The following is a 23,113-nucleotide window of genomic DNA, read 5'->3' as shown; positions in this document are numbered from 1 at the left end:
ATTCTAAAGTACTTTTGAATTAAAATAACATAGAATAAAGGAAATTAAAAAGGTATAATCTGCATAGCATTACCCCAACTGGCGTAGAAAAATCCACGCATTTGCGTTACCTAACTGGCGAAGAAAATTCACGCATGCGCATTCTGATTGTTGCCATGACAACCGTTATCAAGGGATGATTTAAATTATTTTTAGGTTAGTTGCATGCTTTTGTAAGTAAATTGTATTTATGTTAGTTAAAAAATTTTGTATATGCTTATAGTTTTAAGTACATCGTTTTTAAGTAGTTTTTTAAACCTGTTTTCGACCGATTATTTTAAACAATTCATTTTATTTTCTTAGTGTTTGATGCATTTAAAATTAAACATTGTTAATTAATCGATCTGTTCATGATGAATCTGAGAAAATTTTGTTGACAAATTCTTGAGATATTACATAACTTAAGAAAGATATTCTTTAGTGCCCATAAAGTTTAAACGCTCAGTGACTCTATTATCAGTAATCATATTGTAGTGATTGGATTTTGAAGCGTTAGGAAATAAACGTTCATAGATGGCGCTAGGCAACTAGCGCGAGTGTAATTAAAAAGAGTGATGTCATTCGAGGGTTGGCTCTTGGAGGAGAAGGAGTTACTGAGCAGAGTAACTCGAACGAATCTGAAATAAATCTGTTAAGTTTTCTATTTGCCTATTTATTGAAAGCACTCACGAACCAGCCACGACACATATTATTAAAAAAAATGCTTTGTTTCAGTAAAAAATATTATTATATTAATTGCAGTTTAGTCATTTCCATTTTAATTTTAAGCATAAATTCTACCGGAACTAACAGAAAATTAGAGAGATACATATTATGTTGTGGCTGAAGGACTTTATATTATTATGAGGGAATTACATGACTATCAAAATTTGAAGCTTTAAAATATTTGATGAAGAAGCTATTAAAGTAGGAATTACATAAAATAGTTAATTATTAAAATTTTAACGAGCATTAAGATTGGCGAACCGGCTGGTCGCCAAAGGCGGCTAGTTGGTATATAAAATTATAATTTGCAGTCAATGACAACATAAGAATGCCATGGGCAATTATTTGACCCATGTATGACCTTAATATGTATTTCTACGCGCTTTAGCAATGTGAAAAACAATCCATAAAGAAGACAACAATCCAACAATTCATATAATCCATTCAAGTATTTAAAAATAATTTTGTTTCATTGGATGTCGATTACTAGATATTAAGTCAAATGTATCTTTATCTTTTATTGAACGATAAGATCCCTTTCAGAACTATTTAGTTGTATTTAGAACTGTTTAGTGAGTAGTTTAGGATGCAGCTCATTTCTTGACTTTCATTTTGAGTTGTGACTGGCAGTAACTTCTCTCATATTTTCTGGATATTAAATGCGTAAAAACTCCTTTTATGTGACATTATTAATGGAAAAAATAAAAACATTGTACAGTCTCCGCTATTTGGAAATGATCGCATTGTACTCAAATAATATTATTTACTTTTCATCTAGTTTTAACTTTCGCTGTTAGTATGGATTAAATAGTAGCAGGTGTAGAAGCAGTAAAGCACATAATCTTGTATACAGAAATAGGGGGAAAAAAATGCAATACACGGCAATGAAACGAAAATTGCCGATTTATAACTTTTCGATAAAACTGCCAATCATATTGAGGCGCTAGAATAATTTGAAAATCTCAATCTGATAGAATGCTGTCTACTCGTATGAGGTCGTCTTGTCTCCCCCCACCCCCACCCTTTCCACGGCAGATAACGTCTTCATGGATCTAAACAATAAAGAATTTGAGGTTGCTGTCCAGTGCTACTCGGCGGATGTTTCAAAACTTCCCAACCGAATCATTATAGTTGGTCACAAATCTCGAGTTCGTTGAGATCGAGTTTTTCGAACTGATCTTGCGCCGGAACAGAAGCATGAACATGAATGGTAGTTACACTAAGAAGTAACAAATGGATCGCATTTTTATTTCTGCTTTAGTATTGTCACGCATTGCATTTTTTATTCTTGTGTGCAAAATCATATGCGTTACTTATTGATACCTCCTCGTGTTATGAATCATTCTAACATGCATAATATTTTATCTTTCACTTTCATAATATTTTAGTGTCACTTTACAATCGCAACTGAGCATGTCACCTGGTTGCACATTGGCGTTCACTTTTTTGTCAGTCATTTATTAATTTATTTTATTTTTTATTTTTCATTTCTGCAAAATGCGTAGCGGATTTCAAACTCTTGTATAATTGGCGTGTACCTCAAAAAGCCTGGGCACTCAATGTATTTTATGAAAATTTGGGGGTTCCGTTTTTTGCAGCAGTCTGTCAAATATAACATTTGTGGTTGTGATGGCGGAAATCTCAATTTTTTTTCCCTCTCTGAAAGTTTTTTCTGAAATGCCTGAAGTGAGTTATTTTTTGTGTATATGTATGCCATACCTTTACGAACTAAAACTTTTCCTTTCATGCCTATATCAATGTAGGAAAGCCGCATTTGCTTAGAGCTTATACTCTGAACATCTAGTTCTCCCGAGGTTCTTTCTGTCAATTTTCTATATATTATTATAAACAACAAAATTTTCATTTTCTAAAGATTGAACATTTATCATGGCTGGAGTTTTAAGTCTGCTTACTGAGTTGAAATGCGTGAGTAACTCGATTGGCAGAATAAAGCTCTCTTTTTGTCACTTCCAGTGTTTTCAGTGATGATACAATCGCGCCAAAACAACTACCTTACCTATTTTCTTTATTTTAGAAATACTGCTTCAGTCATCTTTAAATACTGTTTCAGTCATCGTTTCAAAACGAAAACAAAGGCCACGCACATTACTGTTGAACTCGTCTCTCGCCCACAAATCACTCTACTCTCCAAGTCTTCGCGTCGATCCTGAGATCGAGTCGACCTTGATCCCCTTTCGCAGCTGATGCGAAATCACCTGCGCAATGTGCACTGTTAAATTATCGTTGCGTTTCTTGATTGAACAATAATTTATTCGATAGTGAAGATTGTGTTCTGGAGTGAAATGACTTGAAGACACATGTTGTCTTTTCTGGGGTTTATTGGTAACAATAACAACAAAAGGCACATGAATACGCCTTAGTGTAGAAAGCCTAGAGAACTACACATAAAACTCTCTCGGAAAGAGCCGGGATCCGAGAGTCGAGATATCACTCCCTCTAGTACAGGAGTCCAGTTCGCTTCTACTAGAAAAAAAAATATACTAAACAACAACAGGGAGACCACGTGACACATGATTGGCAACTAGTTCCGCCCAGGGATATCACGTGGTTAACTGAATTCTCAACATGCACTGTTGTAAAGGGATTCATTGTTTCTTGTTTTATTGCCGCAAATCTTTCTGCTAATGTCATCTGTCTTAATATAATTTTTGCTATTAGGATGTATTAGAAAACTGGATGGATCATACGAAGCACTAATTAATCATAAATAAAAAGAAATTCATGAATAAATGCATTTTCAATTTTTAAGGAAACAGTGATTATCTTAAGCAAGTTTTCTTAGCAGTATTGAAAAAAAAACTTACCTGAAGCATTATCTGTCAATATTTTTGAGATTGTCGATTTGAGGGGAGTGCCACGGAATGCTAGTATTCAAGGTTCTTAATCTCCGGACATAATAAGTGGCAATGAGATTACTTAGTAAGTGGTTGTATTTTTGAGATTCTTGTTTTTAACCTTTTAGTTTTTTTAACTTTTATTTCTCATAAAGATGTTTTATTTTTATTTTGATGGACGAGTTGAAGTTTTTGCATATACTAATATAAATAATATCAAAGCCCTTAACTAATTATAAGTAAGTCAAAATTCTATTTCAAATAGTTTTTCTGCGAAATGTTAGTGAAATGTAAAGCGAACCTTAACTTCTGAACAGAATTTGGATCGAGAATTGAAACGCGAAAGATTACATTTGATCGTCATAGTCGAATTTGTAATTTTTAAAAACAATTGTATTAAAAAATTCTGTACCTATTCTTTTTTAATTATTTTTATTATTTTACTTTTTAAGTGATGTTTTATGGTTACTTAAGAAACTTAGTTACTTTTAGAAACCTGAGACCTTATAAAAATGTTTGCATCAAATGATTACATTTAGTAGTTAGTCTTAAAATTTTATACAAAATAGCTCTTTATTTCAACTAAGACTAAATATTTGAAATTAAATTGTTTGTTGTTTCAACTAGCCATTTGCTATTTTTATAACCTCTCTGTGATTTAAAACAAACCGCCTTGTTTCTTTCTCTGTCGTTTTTACGAGCTTTTCTTTAGTCGTATTTTAAAGAATTCTTTAGTTATTTAAAAATGACTATAATATCATCTATAACTATCAATGTCAGCTTTCAGGAGAGAAAATAAAATATCTATATTTATCGTACATTTTAGGGAACGTTTGCATTGTAATGCGAAAATTTTTCTTATCACTTTAAACATTATTTTCTTAACCAGTCCAGCATTTTCAATGTTTTTACTTCATATATTTTTTGACAAGAACACGTACACACACACACACAAAAGTAATAATAAGTAAAATCGGTACCTTAGGTTCGTGGTTAAAAGTTGAGAGCAAAATCTGACAAACTGCGGTGGATTAATTTCCCAGCGAGACTTAAAATATTAACTTTCTAGAAAACCCTCACTTGTCTCCGACTAGAATTGGGGGGGGGGATATAAATATTTTTTTTTTCTACTGAAATGAAAAAGAAATCTTAAGTATTGTTTTCTTTAAAAAAATATTTAAAAAAATATCTTTACTTCGAAAAAAATATCATGAAATCTTGTGAATTTTTTAAAAATATTTTTTCCAGAATCTTCGAGACTTACCCGCTGAAAAGTATGCTCAATATATTAGCTTCCCAGTCTAACTAATCATTTTTTTTTTCATTTTTATTTTATCTTTCTCTCTTTCTCTTTCTCTCTCTCTGTATATATATATATATATATATATATATATATATATATATATATATATATATATATATATATATATATATATATATATATATATATATATATATATATATATATATGTATATATAAAGTGAAAGATTTAAAGTGAAATAAAAAAAAGAGTACATTTTTTCTGAGTTACGCGAATTTTCACTTTCCTCTCTGAATTGATTTCAAATCCTACCCTTCGCTCGCAAAGGAAGATCGATTTCTTTCCCAATTGATTACTAACGGCTTCTCCTTCCGTTGCCAGAGATATCCGTCTTTCTCTACAGGTTGGAAATTGATTGAGAATTAAGAATCTTACATTCACCCCTTTTGCCGCGGACAGCTGAATTTCAAATTGGCAACTCGAAGTTTCCGAATTGAATTAGCGCCCTTGTTCGAGAGATTTCGAGGTAATTTGCTTAATCGCGTTTTGTGTTGTTTTATAATTCAGTTTTTAAAGCAGGTTTTTTGTATTTCATTCCGTTTTTTGAAGCGTTAAATATACATAACAAATGAAAGTTCGGATAATATTGTCGGAGAAAAGAGAAAAGATCTTTTAATTTGGCTGAAAACGCTAAATAATTATGATGACTTGATTATATGAAAAGTATTGAACTGAAATTTATTTATTCATTTATTCGTTCGTTTTTCAGTGAAAAAAGTAAGCCTAATAGTTTTCGACTATTTTGATATTAATTGCAATTAATTTGGCAAATTTAGTATTCTATTGAGTTATTTTTTAGAATTTTAATGTGATGCAGAAGTTATGATCAATTTTTCTTTAAAAAATCACTTTTTTTAACTAAAAGTTTTAGTTTTAAAATTAAATGTAATTATTATTATTATTATTATTTTAATTGTCATTTACTTAAGTTTTGGCTCCATTAAACAAAACCGAACTCTGAATGAATGAAGAATTCAGATGAATTTAGAAGTTTGTAGACAGACATAATACCCAAAATTTGATTTTTTCGAACTCAGGAAAGATTCAAACGTGGAGATTTTTCTACAGCTTGAAGTCTTAATTTTTAACAGTTACAAACTTTTCTCTTTGTACGTGTACATCGTGTACGAAAAAGTAGGGAGAATTGGGGAGGAGTCGAAAAGTGGCAAAAATTCTGCAGATACCGTTATTTAAAAGAGAAGTGCTTCATTGAGTGCATTGAGACAAAATTCCTTCCTATGAATAATAAGAAATGTTAAGCGTTTCATTGCAAGGTGTGGCCTGTGTGTTTTCCGGTGACGCACGGACTACCTGTTTAATCGCCACTTCTAAAGACAAAAACTCACTAATTTAATTCTTTCACATGAAATAAAACCCGAGTGACTTTTCGGGTTAATGGGTGCTGAGTCGCCATTATAACGGTAATTACACATTTTTACAAATCCTGTGTTCTTTTTGAGAGCCGCTCGGTGTTTGGAACATGGAGTGGTGGCGCCATAGGCATGAGATAAGGCTGACGCCTATGGAAATGCCGTGGAGGGAAAGGTTTTATTGAGTGCCCAAATCGCCTTCTAATGATCAGTTTAGTTTCTTTGTTGTAAAAGAAGAGAAAAGAATCGGATTCGGAGGGCGAGGCTAGATGCATATATTAGATAATCTCTGTTCATTTTTCCGAAATTGCGAAAGTGTTGCGCATTTTGCCTTGAAAAACTATATTTGAAATAAATTGTGCTGATTTATTTTAGTGGGAATGCCTCTTTCATATTTCATTTGCGTGTGTGTGTGCGCGCGCGTTGACACTTGCTCATAATATTTATTATGAAGAAGAGATTATATTGTTTATATTTATTATGAATTCATTTTAATTATTATATAAAATATGTTTGCGACAAGTTTCGATTCTTTGTTCTTGATAAATACTATAGAAAATTATCTGGAGAAAAAAAATTAGAAATTGATATAAATTAATATCTGCAGATGATTCATATTTTTGCTCTTACTTGATAATTACAATAATGTTAAATTACTGTTTCACATCAACTTTACCTATTAATTTAAAAAAAAACCGAAGCTAACATTTTTTTCTGAACGAACTGTTTAGGAATTTTTTTTCTTCCGAACTCTCTGTTACTATGGCTTCAGAATTAATAACACCTTATTTAATGGTAAATAAAAAGAAATTGAATGTAAAGAAGTTATTCAATTAATTTAAATATAATTTTAGTCGCCATAATTTTTAACTGTTATTTACCTATTATATTTTTTTTTTAAATCTGAAAAGATAAAGTGGTGAAAATTTCCTGCGATCTACTCTTAACAAAGCCATAGTCTAAATTATTTAAGAAGGACGCATCAATTTAAAATGCCTTTGGATAAGGCAATAGAATTTTGCAAAATTGAAACCTTTTACGCATATTTAAATAAAGCCACAAGTTCATAAATAATAGATAACTGAATGGTACACTCCTCTACTAAATTTGTATAATCTTGCATGCATATGTTTGATGTATTCTTTTTAAAACCTAGACAAGTTCGAACTTTAATGTTCACTAGTATTTGTTGGAAATTTAAAAGATTTTTTTATATATATACTAGCCGCCTTTGGCGACCAGCCGGTTCGCCAATCTTAATGTTCGTTAAAATTTTCATAATTAAATATTTTATGCAATTCCTACTTTAATAGCTTCTTCATCAAAATATTTTTAAACTTCAAATTTTGATAAGCATATAATTCACTCATAATATTATAAACGCCTTCAGTCATAACGTAATATGTATCTCTCTCATTTTCTGTTGGCTCCCATAGAATTTATACTTTAAATTAAAGTGGAAAGGATTAATCTGCAATTAATATAATAATATTTTTTACTGAAACAAAGTTTTTTTTTTTTTTTTTGTAATATGATTATTGAAAACAGTCACTGAGTGTTTAAACTTTATGGGCACTAAAGAATATCTTTCTTAATTTATGTAATATTTCAAAAATTTGTCAACAAAATTTTCTCAGATTCATCATGACCAGATTGATTAATTAACAATGTTTAATTTTAAATGCATCAAACACTAAAAAAAAAAAAAAACCCAATCGTTTAAAATAATCGGTTGAAAACAGGTTAAAAAAAACTACTTAAAAGACGATGGTCTTAAAACTATAAGCATACACAAAAAATATATAACTAACATAAATACACTTTAATTACAAAAGCATGCAACTAATCTAAAAATAATTTAAATCGTCCGTTGATATTTGTTGTCATGTCAACAATCAGAACACAATGTGCATGCGTGAATTTACAAAGCTAGTTACGGTAACGCAAATGCGTGAGTTTTTCTAAGCCAGTTGGGGTAACGCTATGCAGATTAGACATTTTTATTTCCTTTATTCTGTTTTATTTTAATTCAAAAGTATTGCAGAATTAATTTGAAAGATCGATTCATTAACAATGTTTAATTTTAAATGCACCAAACATTACGAAAATAAACAGAATCCTTTGAAATAATCAGCCGAAAAATCTTAAGCCTAGCCTCATTACTGTCGGGGAAAAAAACTGAACTCTTACTCATTTCGTGGTAGGGAAAATGAATAATTTTTTGTCGAGAAAGTTAGCTTTTAATTAATAATTAAAATTCTAATTAAAAATTCAAAAAAAGGGACCCCAGGTGCACATTCCCGACCTCTAAGGTATACATGTACCAAATTTGGTAGCTGTAGGTCAAATGGTGTTTTCTGAGGAGCGCCAACACACACAAACACACACACATTGAACTTTATATATAAGTATAGATGTTTTTTTAAAGCAAGCGAAGAGGGGAAAATAACTATTCTAAAAAATTGGGTAAAGCAGGTGTTCTTATTAAATAAGTAATTTTTTAAAAAAATGAAACGAAAAAGGGGAAAAGTTATTCTATAAAATTGGGTAAAGCAGATGTTCTGTATTAGAAACTTCTTTTCCCTTTGCAGCTGTGTTGCCATAGAAACCGGCGCACAGCTGTTTACACGTTTATGTTTATCTATTCAGATTTTGTAACATCTAATCAGAGTAACGGTGAATATCAGTGTGTCCGTGTTCGTCAATAAATGTTAATTTTTTTAATAACATGATTAACGAAAACAGAGTCACTGAGCATTTAAACCTTATGGGAACTAAAAAATATATTTCTTAATTTATGTAATATCTCAAGAATTTGTCGACCAGCCGGTTCGCCAATCTTAATGTTCATTAAAATTTTTATATTTAAATATTTTATGCAATTCCTACTTTAATAGCTTCTTCATCAAAATATTTTTAAACTTCAAATTTTGATAGTCATATAATTCACTCATAATATTATAAAGGCCTTCAGTCATAACGTAATATGTATCTCTCTAATTTTCTGTTAGCACCCGTAGAATTTATACTTTAAATTAAAGTGGAAAGGATTAATCTGCAATTAATATAATAATATTTTTTACTGAAACAAAGTATTTTTTTTTTTTGTAATATGATTATTGAAAACAGTCACTGAGTGTTTAAACTTTATGGGCACTAAAGAATATCTTTCTTAATTTATGTAATATTTCAAAAATTTGTCAACAAAATTTTCTCAGATTCATCATGACCAGATTGATTAATTAACAATGTTTAATTTTAAATGCATCAAACACTAAAAAAAAAAAAAAAAAAAAAAAACCCAATCGTTTAAAATAATCGGTTGAAAACAGGTTAAAAAAAACTACTTAAAAGACGATGGTCTTAAAACTATAAGCATACACAAAAAATATATAACTAACATAAATACACTTTAATTACAAAAGCATGCAACTAATCTAAAAATAATTTAAATCGTCCGTTGATATTTGTTGTCATGTCAACAATCAGAACACAATGTGCATGCGTGAATTTACAAAGCTAGTTACGGTAACGCAAATGCGTGAGTTTTTCTAAGCCAGTTGGGGTAACGCTATGCAGATTAGACATTTTTATTTCCTTTATTCTGTTTTATTTTAATTCAAAAGTATTGCAGAATTAATTTGAAAGATCGATTCATTAACAATGTTTAATTTTAAATGCACCAAACATTACGAAAATAAACAGAATCCTTTGAAATAATCAGCCGAAAAATCTTAAGCCTAGCCTCATTACTGTCGGGGAAAAAAACTGAACTCTTACTCATTTCGTGGTAGGGAAAATGAATAATTTTTTGTCGAGAAAGTTAGCTTTTAATTAATAATTAAAATTCTAATTAAAAATTCAAAAAAAGGGACCCCAGGTGCACATTCCCGACCTCTAAGGTATACATGTACCAAATTTGGTAGCTGTAGGTCAAATGGTGTTTTCTGAGGAGCGCCAACACACACAAACACACACACATTGAACTTTATATATAAGTATAGATGTTTTTTTAAAGCAAGCGAAGAGGGGAAAATAACTATTCTAAAAAATTGGGTAAAGCAGGTGTTCTTATTAAATAAGTAATTTTTTAAAAAAATGAAACGAAAAAGGGGAAAAGTTATTCTATAAAATTGGGTAAAGCAGATGTTCTGTATTAGAAACTTCTTTTCCCTTTGCAGCTGTGTTGCCATAGAAACCGGCGCACAGCTGTTTACACGTTTATGTTTATCTATTCAGATTTTGTAACATCTAATCAGAGTAACGGTGAATATCAGTGTGTCCGTGTTCGTCAATAAATGTTAATTTTTTTAATAACATGATTAACGAAAACAGAGTCACTGAGCATTTAAACCTTATGGGAACTAAAAAATATATTTCTTAATTTATGTAATATCTCAAGAATTTGTCGACCAGCCGGTTCGCCAATCTTAATGTTCATTAAAATTTTTATATTTAAATATTTTATGCAATTCCTACTTTAATAGCTTCTTCATCAAAATATTTTTAAACTTCAAATTTTGATAGTCATATAATTCACTCATAATATTATAAAGGCCTTCAGTCATAACGTAATATGTATCTCTCTAATTTTCTGTTAGCACCCGTAGAATTTATACTTTAAATTAAAGTGGAAAGGATTAATCTGCAATTAATATAATAATATTTTTTACTGAAACAAAGTATTTTTTTTTTTGTAATATGATTATTGAAAACAGTCACTGAGTGTTTAAACTTTATGGGCACTAAAGAATATCTTTCTTAATTTATGTAATATTTCAAAAATTTGTCAACAAAATTTTCTCAGATTCATCATGACCAGATTGATTAATTAACAATGTTTAATTTTAAATGCATCAAACACTAAAAAAAAAAAAAAAAAAAAAAACCCAATCGTTTAAAATAATCGGTTGAAAACAGGTTAAAAAAAACTACTTAAAAGACGATGGTCTTAAAACTATAAGCATACACAAAAAATATATAACTAACATAAATACACTTTAATTACAAAAGCATGCAACTAATCTAAAAATAATTTAAATCGTCCGTTGATATTTGTTGTCATGTCAACAATCAGAACACAATGTGCATGCGTGAATTTACAAAGCTAGTTACGGTAACGCAAATGCGTGAGTTTTTCTAAGCCAGTTGGGGTAACGCTATGCAGATTAGACATTTTTATTTCCTTTATTCTGTTTTATTTTAATTCAAAAGTATTGCAGAATTAATTTGAAAGATCGATTCATTAACAATGTTTAATTTTAAATGCACCAAACATTACGAAAATAAACAGAATCCTTTGAAATAATCAGCCGAAAAATCTTAAGCCTAGCCTCATTACTGTCGGGGAAAAAAACTGAACTCTTACTCATTTCGTGGTAGGGAAAATGAATAATTTTTTGTCGAGAAAGTTAGCTTTTAATTAATAATTAAAATTCTAATTAAAAATTCAAAAAAAGGGACCCCAGGTGCACATTCCCGACCTCTAAGGTATACATGTACCAAATTTGGTAGCTGTAGGTCAAATGGTGTTTTCTGAGGAGCGCCAACACACACAAACACACACACATTGAACTTTATATATAAGTATAGATGTTTTTTTAAAGCAAGCGAAGAGGGGAAAATAACTATTCTAAAAAATTGGGTAAAGCAGGTGTTCTTATTAAATAAGTAATTTTTTAAAAAAATGAAACGAAAAAGGGGAAAAGTTATTCTATAAAATTGGGTAAAGCAGATGTTCTGTATTAGAAACTTCTTTTCCCTTTGCAGCTGTGTTGCCATAGAAACCGGCGCACAGCTGTTTACACGTTTATGTTTATCTATTCAGATTTTGTAACATCTAATCAGAGTAACGGTGAATATCAGTGTGTCCGTGTTCGTCAATAAATGTTAATTTTTTTAATAACATGATTAACGAAAACAGAGTCACTGAGCATTTAAACCTTATGGGAACTAAAAAATATATTTCTTAATTTATGTAATATCTCAAGAATTTGTCGACCAGCCGGTTCGCCAATCTTAATGTTCATTAAAATTTTTATATTTAAATATTTTATGCAATTCCTACTTTAATAGCTTCTTCATCAAAATATTTTTAAACTTCAAATTTTGATAGTCATATAATTCACTCATAATATTATAAAGGCCTTCAGTCATAACGTAATATGTATCTCTCTAATTTTCTGTTAGCACCCGTAGAATTTATACTTTAAATTAAAGTGGAAAGAATTCATCTGCAATTAATATAATAATATTTTTTACTGAAACAAAGCATTTTTTTATAATCTGATTACTGAAAATAGAGTCACTCAGCGTTTAAACTTTATGGGCACTAAAGAATATCTTTTTCAATTTACGTATTATCTCAAGAATTTGTCAACAAAATTTTCTTAGATTCATCATGAGCAGATCGATTCATTAACAATGTTTACTTTTAAATGCATCAAACACTAAGAAAATGAAACGAATCGTTTAAAATAGACGGTTTAAAACAGGTTTTAAAAAAACTACTTAAAAAACGATGCACTTAAAACTATAAGCATATACAAAAAAATATATAACTAACATAAATACATTTTAATTACAAAAGCATGCAACGAACCTAAAAAAAATTTAAATCCAGTCCGCATCAGTTGATAATAATTCGTCAACACAATGCGGAATTCAGAACACAAAGCGCATGCGTGAATTTTCAATGCTAGTTACGTAACGCAAATACGTGATTTTTTTTCTACGCCAGTTGGGGTAACGCTATGCGGATTAGAAATTTTTAATTTCATTTATTCTGTTTTATTTTAATTCAAAAGTACTTCAGAATGAATCTGAAGGATCGATTAATTAACAATGTTTAATTTTAAATGCATCAAACATTAAAAAAATAAACAGAATCGTTTGAAATAATCCGCCGAAAAATACTAACCCTAGCCTCATTACTGTTGGGAGAAAAAAAACACGGAAGCCTTACTCGTTTGGCGGTGGCGAAAATGGAAGATTTTTTTGGCGGAAAAGTTGGCGGTGGGGAAAATGGAAGATTTTTTTGGCGGGAAAGTTAGTTTTTAATTAATAATTAAAATTCTAATTAAAATTTCAAAAAAAGGGACCCCAGGTGCACATTCCCGACCTCTAAGGTATACATGTACCAAATTTGATAGCTGTATGTCAAATGACCTGGCCTGTAGAGCGCCAACACACACACACACACACATTGAGCTTTATTATAAGTACTAGCCGCCTTTGGCGACCAGCCGGTTCGCCAATCTTAATGTTCGTTAAAATTTTAGTAATTAAATATTTTATGCAATTTCTACTTTAATAGCTTCTTTATCAAAATATTTTAAAACTTCAAATTTTGATTATCATATAATTCATTCATAATATTATAAAGGCCTTCAGTCATAACGTAATATGTATCTCTCTCATTTTCTGTTAACACCCGTAGAATTTATGCTTTAAATTAAAGTGGAAAGAATTTATCTTCAATTAATATAATAATATTTTTTACTGAAACAAAGCATTTTTTTATAATCTGATTACTGAAAATAGAGTCACTCAGCGTTTAAACTTTATGGGCACTAAAGAATATTTTTTTAAATTTATGTAATATCTCAAGAGTTGGTCAACAAAATTTTCTTAGATTCATTATGAGCAGATCGATTAATTAACAATGTTTAAATTTAAATGCATCAAACACTAAGAAAATAAAACGAATCGTTTAAAATAAACGGTTGAAAACGGTAGAATTTATGCTTTAAATTAAAGTGGAAAGAATTTATCTTCAATTAATATAATAATATTTTTTACTGAAACAAAGCATTTTTTTATAATCTGATTACTGAAAATAGAATCACTCAGCGTTTAAACTTTATGGGCACTAAAGAATATCTTTTTTAATTTATGTAATATCTCAAGAGTTGGTCAACAAAATTTTCTTAGATTCATTATGAGCAGATCGATTAATTAACAATGTTTAAATTTAAATGCATCAAACACTAAGAAAATAAAACGAATCATTTAAAATAAACGGTTGAAAACAGGTTTTAAAAAAACTACTTAAAAAACGTTGTACTTAAAACTATAAGCATATACATGTTGTCATGGCAACAATCAGAACAGAATGCGCATGCGTGAATTTTCTTCGCCGGTTACGTAACGCAAATACGTGATTTTTTTTCTACACCAGTTGGGGTAACGCTATGCGGATTAGAAATTTTTAATTTCCTTTATTCTGTTTTATTTTAATTCAAAAGTACTTCAGAATGAATCTGAAAGATTGATTCATTAACAATGTTTAATTTTAAATGCATCAAACATTAAGAAAATAAACAGAACCGATTGAAATAATCCGCCGAAAAATTTTAACCCTAGCCTCATTACTGTTGGGAGAAAAAAAAACTGAAGCCTTTCTCGTTTGGCGCCGGGGATAATGGAAGATTTTTTTGGCGGAAAAGTTGGCGGTGGGGAAAATGGAAGATTTTTTTGGCGGGAAAGTTAGTTTTTAATTAATAATTAAAATTCTAATTAAAAATTCGAAAAAAGAAACCCCAGGTGCACATTCCCAGCCTCCAAGGTATACATGTACCAAATTTGGTAGCTGTATGTCAAACGGTCTGGCCTGTAGAGCGCCAACACACACACACACACACATTGAGCTTTATTATAAGTATAGATATAGATATAAACTGACGAGGCGGCGAGTGTATTGAGTGTTAATTGCTGTGTAGCGCCCTGTCTAGAGGTGCACGGAAAATGAACTGCCGCTTGAACTTAATAATTTTTCACGGAGAGTGAGGATATAAGTGTGTAGAAATACTTAAAACAAGTGAATCGAAATTATTCTTTGGTTTATTTTTATCGGTTCCTTCTCAAAATATTACTTGCAGTTGAATTATGCTTTAAGCACACACACATGGGCCGGGATAGCCTGTTTGGTAGGGCGTTGGATTCTCATCCCTTGGGTTGTGAGTTCGAACCCCGTCGGCCGAAGTCTCCCTTTGTACATGGTGGCTGGTGTACGTAGTAGCCACAAAGTCCTCCAATCGAAAAAATACCACTAGGGATACTGGATCAGAGTGGTCGTCCTCCGATTCAGGTCTAAATTACGATCTGTGGATGAGTGAATGAAATGTATGAATTAAGTCCGCCTCGCGAAAAGGGCTGTGGCGCATGAGTAGCTAAGACGAACTCTTGGCCTTAGATGACGCTACTGAAACCAGAGACACTTAAACTCGGTTTAAAATCGTTGACTTCGCTAGCGGGCTTGTCTATGACAAGTGCCAAAAGCAACACGTACATACAAATAATTTTTGAAAATAATGGAAACACGTTGGAGTTGGAAAGAATCCTTTATTAGTATGGTGTGTAACCACCTTTGGCATGTAATGCTGCTTGGATTTGCCTAGGAATCGATTCATACAAGTGGTGAATAGTGTTTAGAGCACATTACAATCCGCTTCAATACCCGTCTGTCCTTTACCTTGAGCTTCTCTTTCCGCCCGCTATTTTGCTGTGCCGAGCTCGTCTTGCCACGCTGTGTGTATGCTGCCATGACTTTAGACACCGTGCCTCTAGAAACGTCAAAAAGTTGGGTTGTTTCGATCACACTTGCTCCAGCTAGACGGGCTCCTACAATTTGGTCTGTTTGAAAATCTAGATATCCGACAGTTTACACTTAAGAAAAAAAATCAAAATTTTACAGAAATTTAATAAAGCTAACATATACTACCAGAATATATACATCGATATTTATAAAAAAAAAAAGTGGTGGCTATTATATTTTAATGCTTATGAAGCACATTAAAAAATGTCACTTTTATTCACAGGTGTTTCCATTATTTTGATGATCAACTATCTGAAATATGCTGAAATGAGTGATAATGATGTCAATAAATAAATAGCTCTCAAATGAAAGCTTTTGTAGCATTAGATATTTAAATATCTTTAGAAATATGATTATTATGGAGCATTGAGCTCGTTTATTTGTTGTTCATGTTTATATATTTGGAGCACTGGGGCTCATAGTCTTCGAGACTAATCATTTTATTTAAGATGCAGCAAAGATCGTGATTCTAACTCATTAACATTTTATCTAAATAATAAAACCTATTGTGTTTCGTGTGCCCATCCTTTCAGAAATTTATTTGGCACTATAATCTTTGACATTAGCAAGTTTTCTACTTAATCTTCTATCATCATCTATAACGTATTTATTTTAAAGCTTCACCTTGGCGGCTCCTTCCCAATTCACATAATAAGATCCCACTGACGGCATTAATCTAATGGACAGTTCTTATTTCTATGTTTGCTGACACTTACTTCCTATTCCCTTATAATTGGATTGGTGTAAATAAAGTGCCTTTTGGAAAATTGCCGCCACGCCCAGCACACCTCCTAATAGGATTTACTATTGTTTATGTCCGTGTCTTTCTGAAACAAACTTTTTAAGAATTGAAACATAATGTCCTAAAGCCGGCATTACATTTGTATACTGTAAGAAGTTTTAAACCATAACTACATCGATAGATAATTGACCAATATTGAAAAATTGTGTTTTTTGTTGCTGAAACGCCTTGACCAAACAAATTTTTTTAAAAGAAATGCTGCTGATATAAAATTGCTGATTTGAACTATTACTGAAAAAATATTATTTTTAGATATTATTTTCTTTTTAAATATTATCTAGTTCATTATTTCAAAATGTTATATAAAGAAGTACATATGAAATATATGGTAAAATTACTACTACTACTACTTCCTATTAAACAATATAGTTTCTAAAAGAACTGATCATGTCTGTCTTTTTTAAACGTCGTGGATAATAATATGTTAATCTAGGAAAAAAGCATCAAATATATGGAAATATTTCATGTTTTTTCCTAGTTCTCCCATCCCCCCTCTTAAAATGTTGACTTAGTTTCTCTTAATTTCAAATTTCACTTAAAAGTTTTTTTTTTAATTTATTTATTATTTTCTGAGATAATAGCTGAATATTTTTTTTTAACTTCATACTATTTCTAACAGCATTCTCTTAATTTTTTAATTTCTTTTTTCTCCTTATTTCTTTCTGCCTCATATATAAATATTTAATAATTAGCAAAAGAATAAAGTTAAGTAAATCGAAAACTATTCTCTTAATATAATGCCATCTTTCTATGTGTCTGCATTTATTTTTTGAATTTGTTGGACAAGAAGAAAGCAGTTTAGCTTTTGACTACCAAACTATTCATTTTTCGCTTAGTTTGTCATTCCATGTTGTCTATCTCCGTTGATGTGCTGCTGATGATCAGGCATTGACCCTGTCCGATTCGAACTTCCTGCTTCATGGCATATTCATAGTCTGAAACTCAACTCCCGCTCCCCTTCCTCTGTAACCAGAGAGTCTCCCCCTCGAACTTTGAATTTAAATTCAGCCGCCTAGGTGAACGGGATAAAAAAAAAAGCAACAAAATCTTGCTCCTAAAAAAAGTCAGCGGCTTCTGGAACAGACTTTGAAACCACTATGTAAAACAACTGTTTAGCATGTAAACCGCACAACCGTTGAATTGGATGCCTTCCAAAAAATGCCCTTTTTTTGTTGATGTCCTTTGAATTCCCTCTTTTATACCTTTTCTTTTTATTGTTTGCTCTCATGTACAGGAGGGCCCGATGGAGCGAGTTGGTTAAGTCTGCACCCATCTTCCTGTTGTTTCTTTGGGCCGTAATTGCACTGTGAGTAATTAATTGCTGCGTGGATGGACAGCGCATCGAGTTGATTGCACGACATTCCTTCCTTTCCTTCTTTTGCTCTTCTGAATTTATTGCCAGTGCAACCGTGTCATTCGAGCCATTAAAATAGTTAGCATAGCCAAGTTAGACACCAAAAGAGTTCTCAACTCAGTTTATTAATGTTGGGTTCTTTCCTTATGGCATTGACTTTTGTGTGATGCGTTGATCTTGTAATTGAGATGCAAAGAACGTGAGCTGTTAAGAATTAGTGCCCCTTTTTTTTTAAATAGGCTTCCTTGCTCCAAAACGAACTTCATGACTTTAAGAGATGTGCCAGAATTCCACTCATAGAACTGTTTGAAATCTTTATGATTAATACATATTATTGTATTATATTTTTAGATTTATAGTTGAGCATCAATCCTTGGTAGCACTTTCGCATTTGAGATATTTTTACTGAACCTAAAGTGGTTTTTTTTTTTCATTTAAGGAAGGATTTTTTGTAAATAATCTAATATTCTATATGAAAAAAGACATTTATAACTATTGAATGCCAAAGCACCAACCCTCCTTTATTCTATGACGCCTAGGACTTCCTTTCCTCTTCCATAGCTCTTTTTTACTTTAAAATAATCATTGTATGTTCAAAAGCTGATTATTTAAAAGCATGAATTTCGGCGTGATACAATCGTTCCAATATATTCTTTAAATTTTCGTCTAATTCTACAGAAATACTTTAAAAAATCATATTTGGTGACCTGGTGGTAAGTTCTCTGTTTCGGAACCGGGGGGCTCATGGTTCCGGAGCCGATTCCACCGAAGAACCGTCGTGTAAGCGGGTCTGGTGCACGTTAAATCCGTAGGGGTCAAACGTCCTCCCGCTAGTTTGGTGTGGAAATTTGGAGAGGAGGGGCCAGCCCAGGTGTCGTCCTCGTCATCTAATCGTGGTTCAAAATGACGCGGTCCGTCCCAAAATAGCCCTAGTGTTGCTTTAAAAATGGAACGTTAATATAACCGAAACCTGAATTAAAGTCTTATTCAGACTATGTAGCAAATATGATTTATCGACACAATATAAGTTAATGAGCAATATAAGGTAAATATGGGTAATAATAATAAGTAATGAGTTTGATACGTCGTGTTTAACGTCGCATTAGAAATTCAGTGTATATTAATTGTAAAATGAAAGAAGCCTTAGAGATTGTCATGTTGGCAAAAGCTCTGTTGTGGAATAAGTAGCCTTCACGATAAGCAAACAGGCGGGCGAAATCTGCTACACTTTCACCTTCATCTTGTCTCGTTAATGTCGATTTTTATCCTTAGGGATTCGGCGGGTTTCGGCCTTGTGTTAATATCCCCGTCCCCGCTATAAAATAGCTTCCTTTGAAAGTTCATCCCATCCACTAAAGAAAAAAAAAGTATGTTACGCCTATCTTACCACTCCCTTTAGAAGAAAAAAAAATCTGATTTTAATGAAAAATTGCTTTCTTAATTGTGAAGGAAAGGGACAGGGGAGTTAACAGTTTCAGTTTTGAGAACTAAAAAAAAAAAAAAAAGCGGTTCCCGTTTTTAAGTGCTTTGCTGAAAGCGTGGCGTTATTTCGTGAGTGTGACCGGATAGTGACCGAGGGAACAGGAACTTCCATATTCTGAAATCTATTGCAATGTTCTCCGAATGTTATAATTGTAATGCTTCAGAAGCTCTGTAAAAATGCGTAAGTCAGCGGTTCGCACGCTCCGAGTGAAGGGATAAAAATGTGTGGATCTAAACAAATTCTTTTAAAAGATTCCTCTTACTTAAATCGACACGTGTCAAGAAATCCCTATCAGAATCTCATGGTATAAAATCTCTGAGTTAAAAATATTTGGGTCTGTTTTGCTTTTTTATTGTGCCGTGGACTGACGTTTAGTGTTTGTACATCAGTGATGGCTCCCAGGATGGAATAAAGCGGAGTTTTAAAATTACAAAAGTGTCTTCGGCAACGAAACTACTCAAAAATATGTATTTTACATTGTGTGTGTACCATGACAGTTTCGTAAATAAATTGCGCATTGTAATTCAAGATGGCACTTTTTGAACTGAAATGTACTCATTTACACTCTCGGGTGTTTATGCATAAATCTTTATTTTTCTCTACTTGTTTTGCCGATTATCCTACCTGACGGGAAATGTTAATAGTTTCCTCACCTCAAAAATCAATTCCGCTCGTTCCTTTCGTTTATTATTTATAAAAGTTATTATTTATAAAACTTTTATTATTTATAAAAGTTTTGTCCTTTCTGGGATCGTTTTGTCGGCGATGTGAGACAACAATTCTTTGACCGGGAAATCGATCCTTTGTCATTGCTTTCTTGCAGACACCGCTTTCGCACGGCAGGGGCGGATGCGAGAAGCCCCCGATGAAAGGCGAGTCACCGACTTCCGCCTGCCCGGGCCCTCATTAAACTGTGCTCAGGGCTAATCTAATGAAACGCAATGACGAGCGATGGGACACTTACTTATTATTGGTACTGACGCGGATCTTGCAATGATTGTGGGCTCCGAACGGCTGAAGGTCGTCGGAAACTTGTTTTCTTTCCAGCTTTGTCATTGGAGTAACTGCCATTGCTTCTTATTTTCTCAAAAAGAAGCACGAAATCCTGAATTCGATAGCTTGTCAATGTATTTTTACGTAAGTTATAATGCACGAGACAAATAATATTCATATGCGCACTTGAAACTAAGAGCTATAAATGGCGATAGTTTGTACTTAATTTCAATTCTCTACGGCGTTTTCATCTATCAATTATTGGAATAAACACCGGGTAATGATATTTAAAATATAAATTATTAATTTATTAAATAACAAAGCATCCAAATAAGAAACTAACAAGAAATGCCACAATTCTTACTGATTTCAGCTAAAAGTGAAAAACGGATCACTTACCAAATGCTTTTAGAAGTTATTTTTGAACGAGACGTTAATATAATTAAACTAAAAAACTAGCACCTGTATGATCAATGTTGGTATTCTCTTCCTTTCTTAGCGGTCCCAATACAAAGGATTTGGAATTGTATTTAAAGTCTTAAACATTTGCAAACCCTCTTTTGCAGTGTGGTTGAATGAAATGTTCTGCAGGAAAATGGCAGTGTGCGCCGTTGCGCAATAATCTTAGAAATATTTTAGGCTTTCTATTACTGGAGGCAATTTTTAGTTGATGATTCTTTTGTGACAGCTTGTTAGAAATTTGCATTTTAATGATTTTTAAAATGATATGCTTGACACAGATATGTTCAACCAGCTTTTTAATCTAGTTATCAATTTGTAGAGATCCATGTTGGCAGAAGTATAAATAGAAATAAGGTTTTCAATGAATTTTTAATTGTCTACGTTACCATATTAGCCTCTGGTGTGGAAAATGAACTCTCTGTCATCAGTGAGTTGAAAGTGAAGGATATTATTTTGTTCATAGAATTGAAATGTCATTTCATGACATAATTTACTTTTACGAATCACGTAGTTTATTGCCGTCTTGAGGAAAATTTTGTTCCTAATCCTTTTTATCTTTTATCGATGCTTCATAACCCTCGGCAGCTAATTGGAATCATTTTTCGCCTGATCGTCGTGAACGCTTGGAGGAAATTGCCCTCCTCCCCTCATAATTAGCAATATCCTTGAAACTAATTATTTCTTATCCATAGATGCACAGTTCAGTAGCTGGTAAATTGTTTTCACACTTAAGAATGTTTTTACGAAAATTAGAATTGGGAAATCTTTTCTAGAAGCATTCGACTTCTACAGATATTACACAGAACATTGTAGTTGTCATTGTTTTTAAATTATGAACGAATTAACTTTTGCCTTACTTTGGAAATTTATAAACACAGTTGAAAATGTTCAGTTTTTAAAAAATAATTTTTATATAATTTCTAATTAATCTACGTTCTAAAACTAATTTCCATATCTCTCTTGAACTATAAATCTTCATTGCTATTTTGATTTCTGAATTATACCTGTTATCATCTTCCCAAAGAACCAAAATGCTGTGTCGGCAAGTTCTTTTCTAAAACTATATACAGTGTCTCACAAAAGTGATGGGACACTTGTGCTTTACAAAAGGAAACTGTAATAAATAAATTAAAAAAACATGTACAAATTTTTTGTGGGTGTGTTTCATACTTAAATTTAGTAACAATTATTACATAACATACATTTTGTCAAAATATTAAAATATTAATTTAATAAAAATACAATTGTTTAGAACGAAGCAAAAAATAACTCACATAAGTGATGGGACACCATTAGATATGCAATAAAAATCGTTTGAAATAAGCAATAAAAATATTTTTGGTGGTTTTATTTTTACTCAAAAGCAATTGGCAATAATTTATAAAATCGTCTGCAGTATTTCTCTCCAGTTTGTTTTGGAATTTTTGTGTTTTTTAGCTCTGTGCAGCCATGAATGCTAAACGATAAGAAACTTCGCATGAAATTCGAAAATTAGTTATTAATTTGCATATTGAACGTGGAAAATCTATTAAAAAACTGCTGAAACAGTTAACTTGAGTCATTCAACAGTTTTCAATATCATTAAACGATATAAAAAGAATCATATTATTCAGGATAAAAGAAGACCTGACCGACCATCAAAGCTATCCAATGGAATAAAGCGAATTATCGTTCGAAATATTAAAAAAATCAAAGAAAGAGTGCTCCTAAAGTTGCTGCTGATTTACAAGCATTATATGGAATAATTGTTAATCCTGAGACTATTAGAAGGGTAATTCGATCTGCTGGATATCACGGTAGAGTAGCCAGGAAAAAAATTTTCGTAAGTGAAAAGAATAGAAAACTCAGACTAGTTTTCACAAAATCCAACATAAATAAGAATTCTGATTACTGAAATAAAGTTATATTTGCTGATGAGAGTAAATTTAATATATTTGGTTCTGACGGTAGAATATTGGTGTGGAGAAAACCCAGGGAAGAATTTCGCAAACAGAACTTGGCGCCAACAGTAAAACATGGTGGAGGAGGAGTTATGGAATGGGGGTGTATGTCGTCCGCTGGAGTTGGTAATCTTGTTTTTATTGACAGTATAATGGATCAGTACAAGTATATTGACATTTTAAAGCAAAATTT

General features: G+C 31.7%; 1 protein-coding gene across 1 annotated transcript in view; it reads left to right on the top strand.

Moving 5' to 3' along the window:
* Positions 1-23,113, top strand: part of LOC129987936 (caskin-2-like) — a 357,174-nt gene that overhangs the window by 294,526 nt on the left and 39,535 nt on the right. The gene's annotated exons all lie outside the window — the stretch shown is intronic.

This window comes from Argiope bruennichi, chromosome 10 (genome assembly GCF_947563725.1).
Source record: "Argiope bruennichi chromosome 10, qqArgBrue1.1, whole genome shotgun sequence".
Lineage (NCBI taxonomy): Eukaryota > Metazoa > Arthropoda > Arachnida > Araneae > Araneidae > Argiope > Argiope bruennichi.
This window is presented reverse-complemented; position numbering and strand designations above follow the sequence as displayed.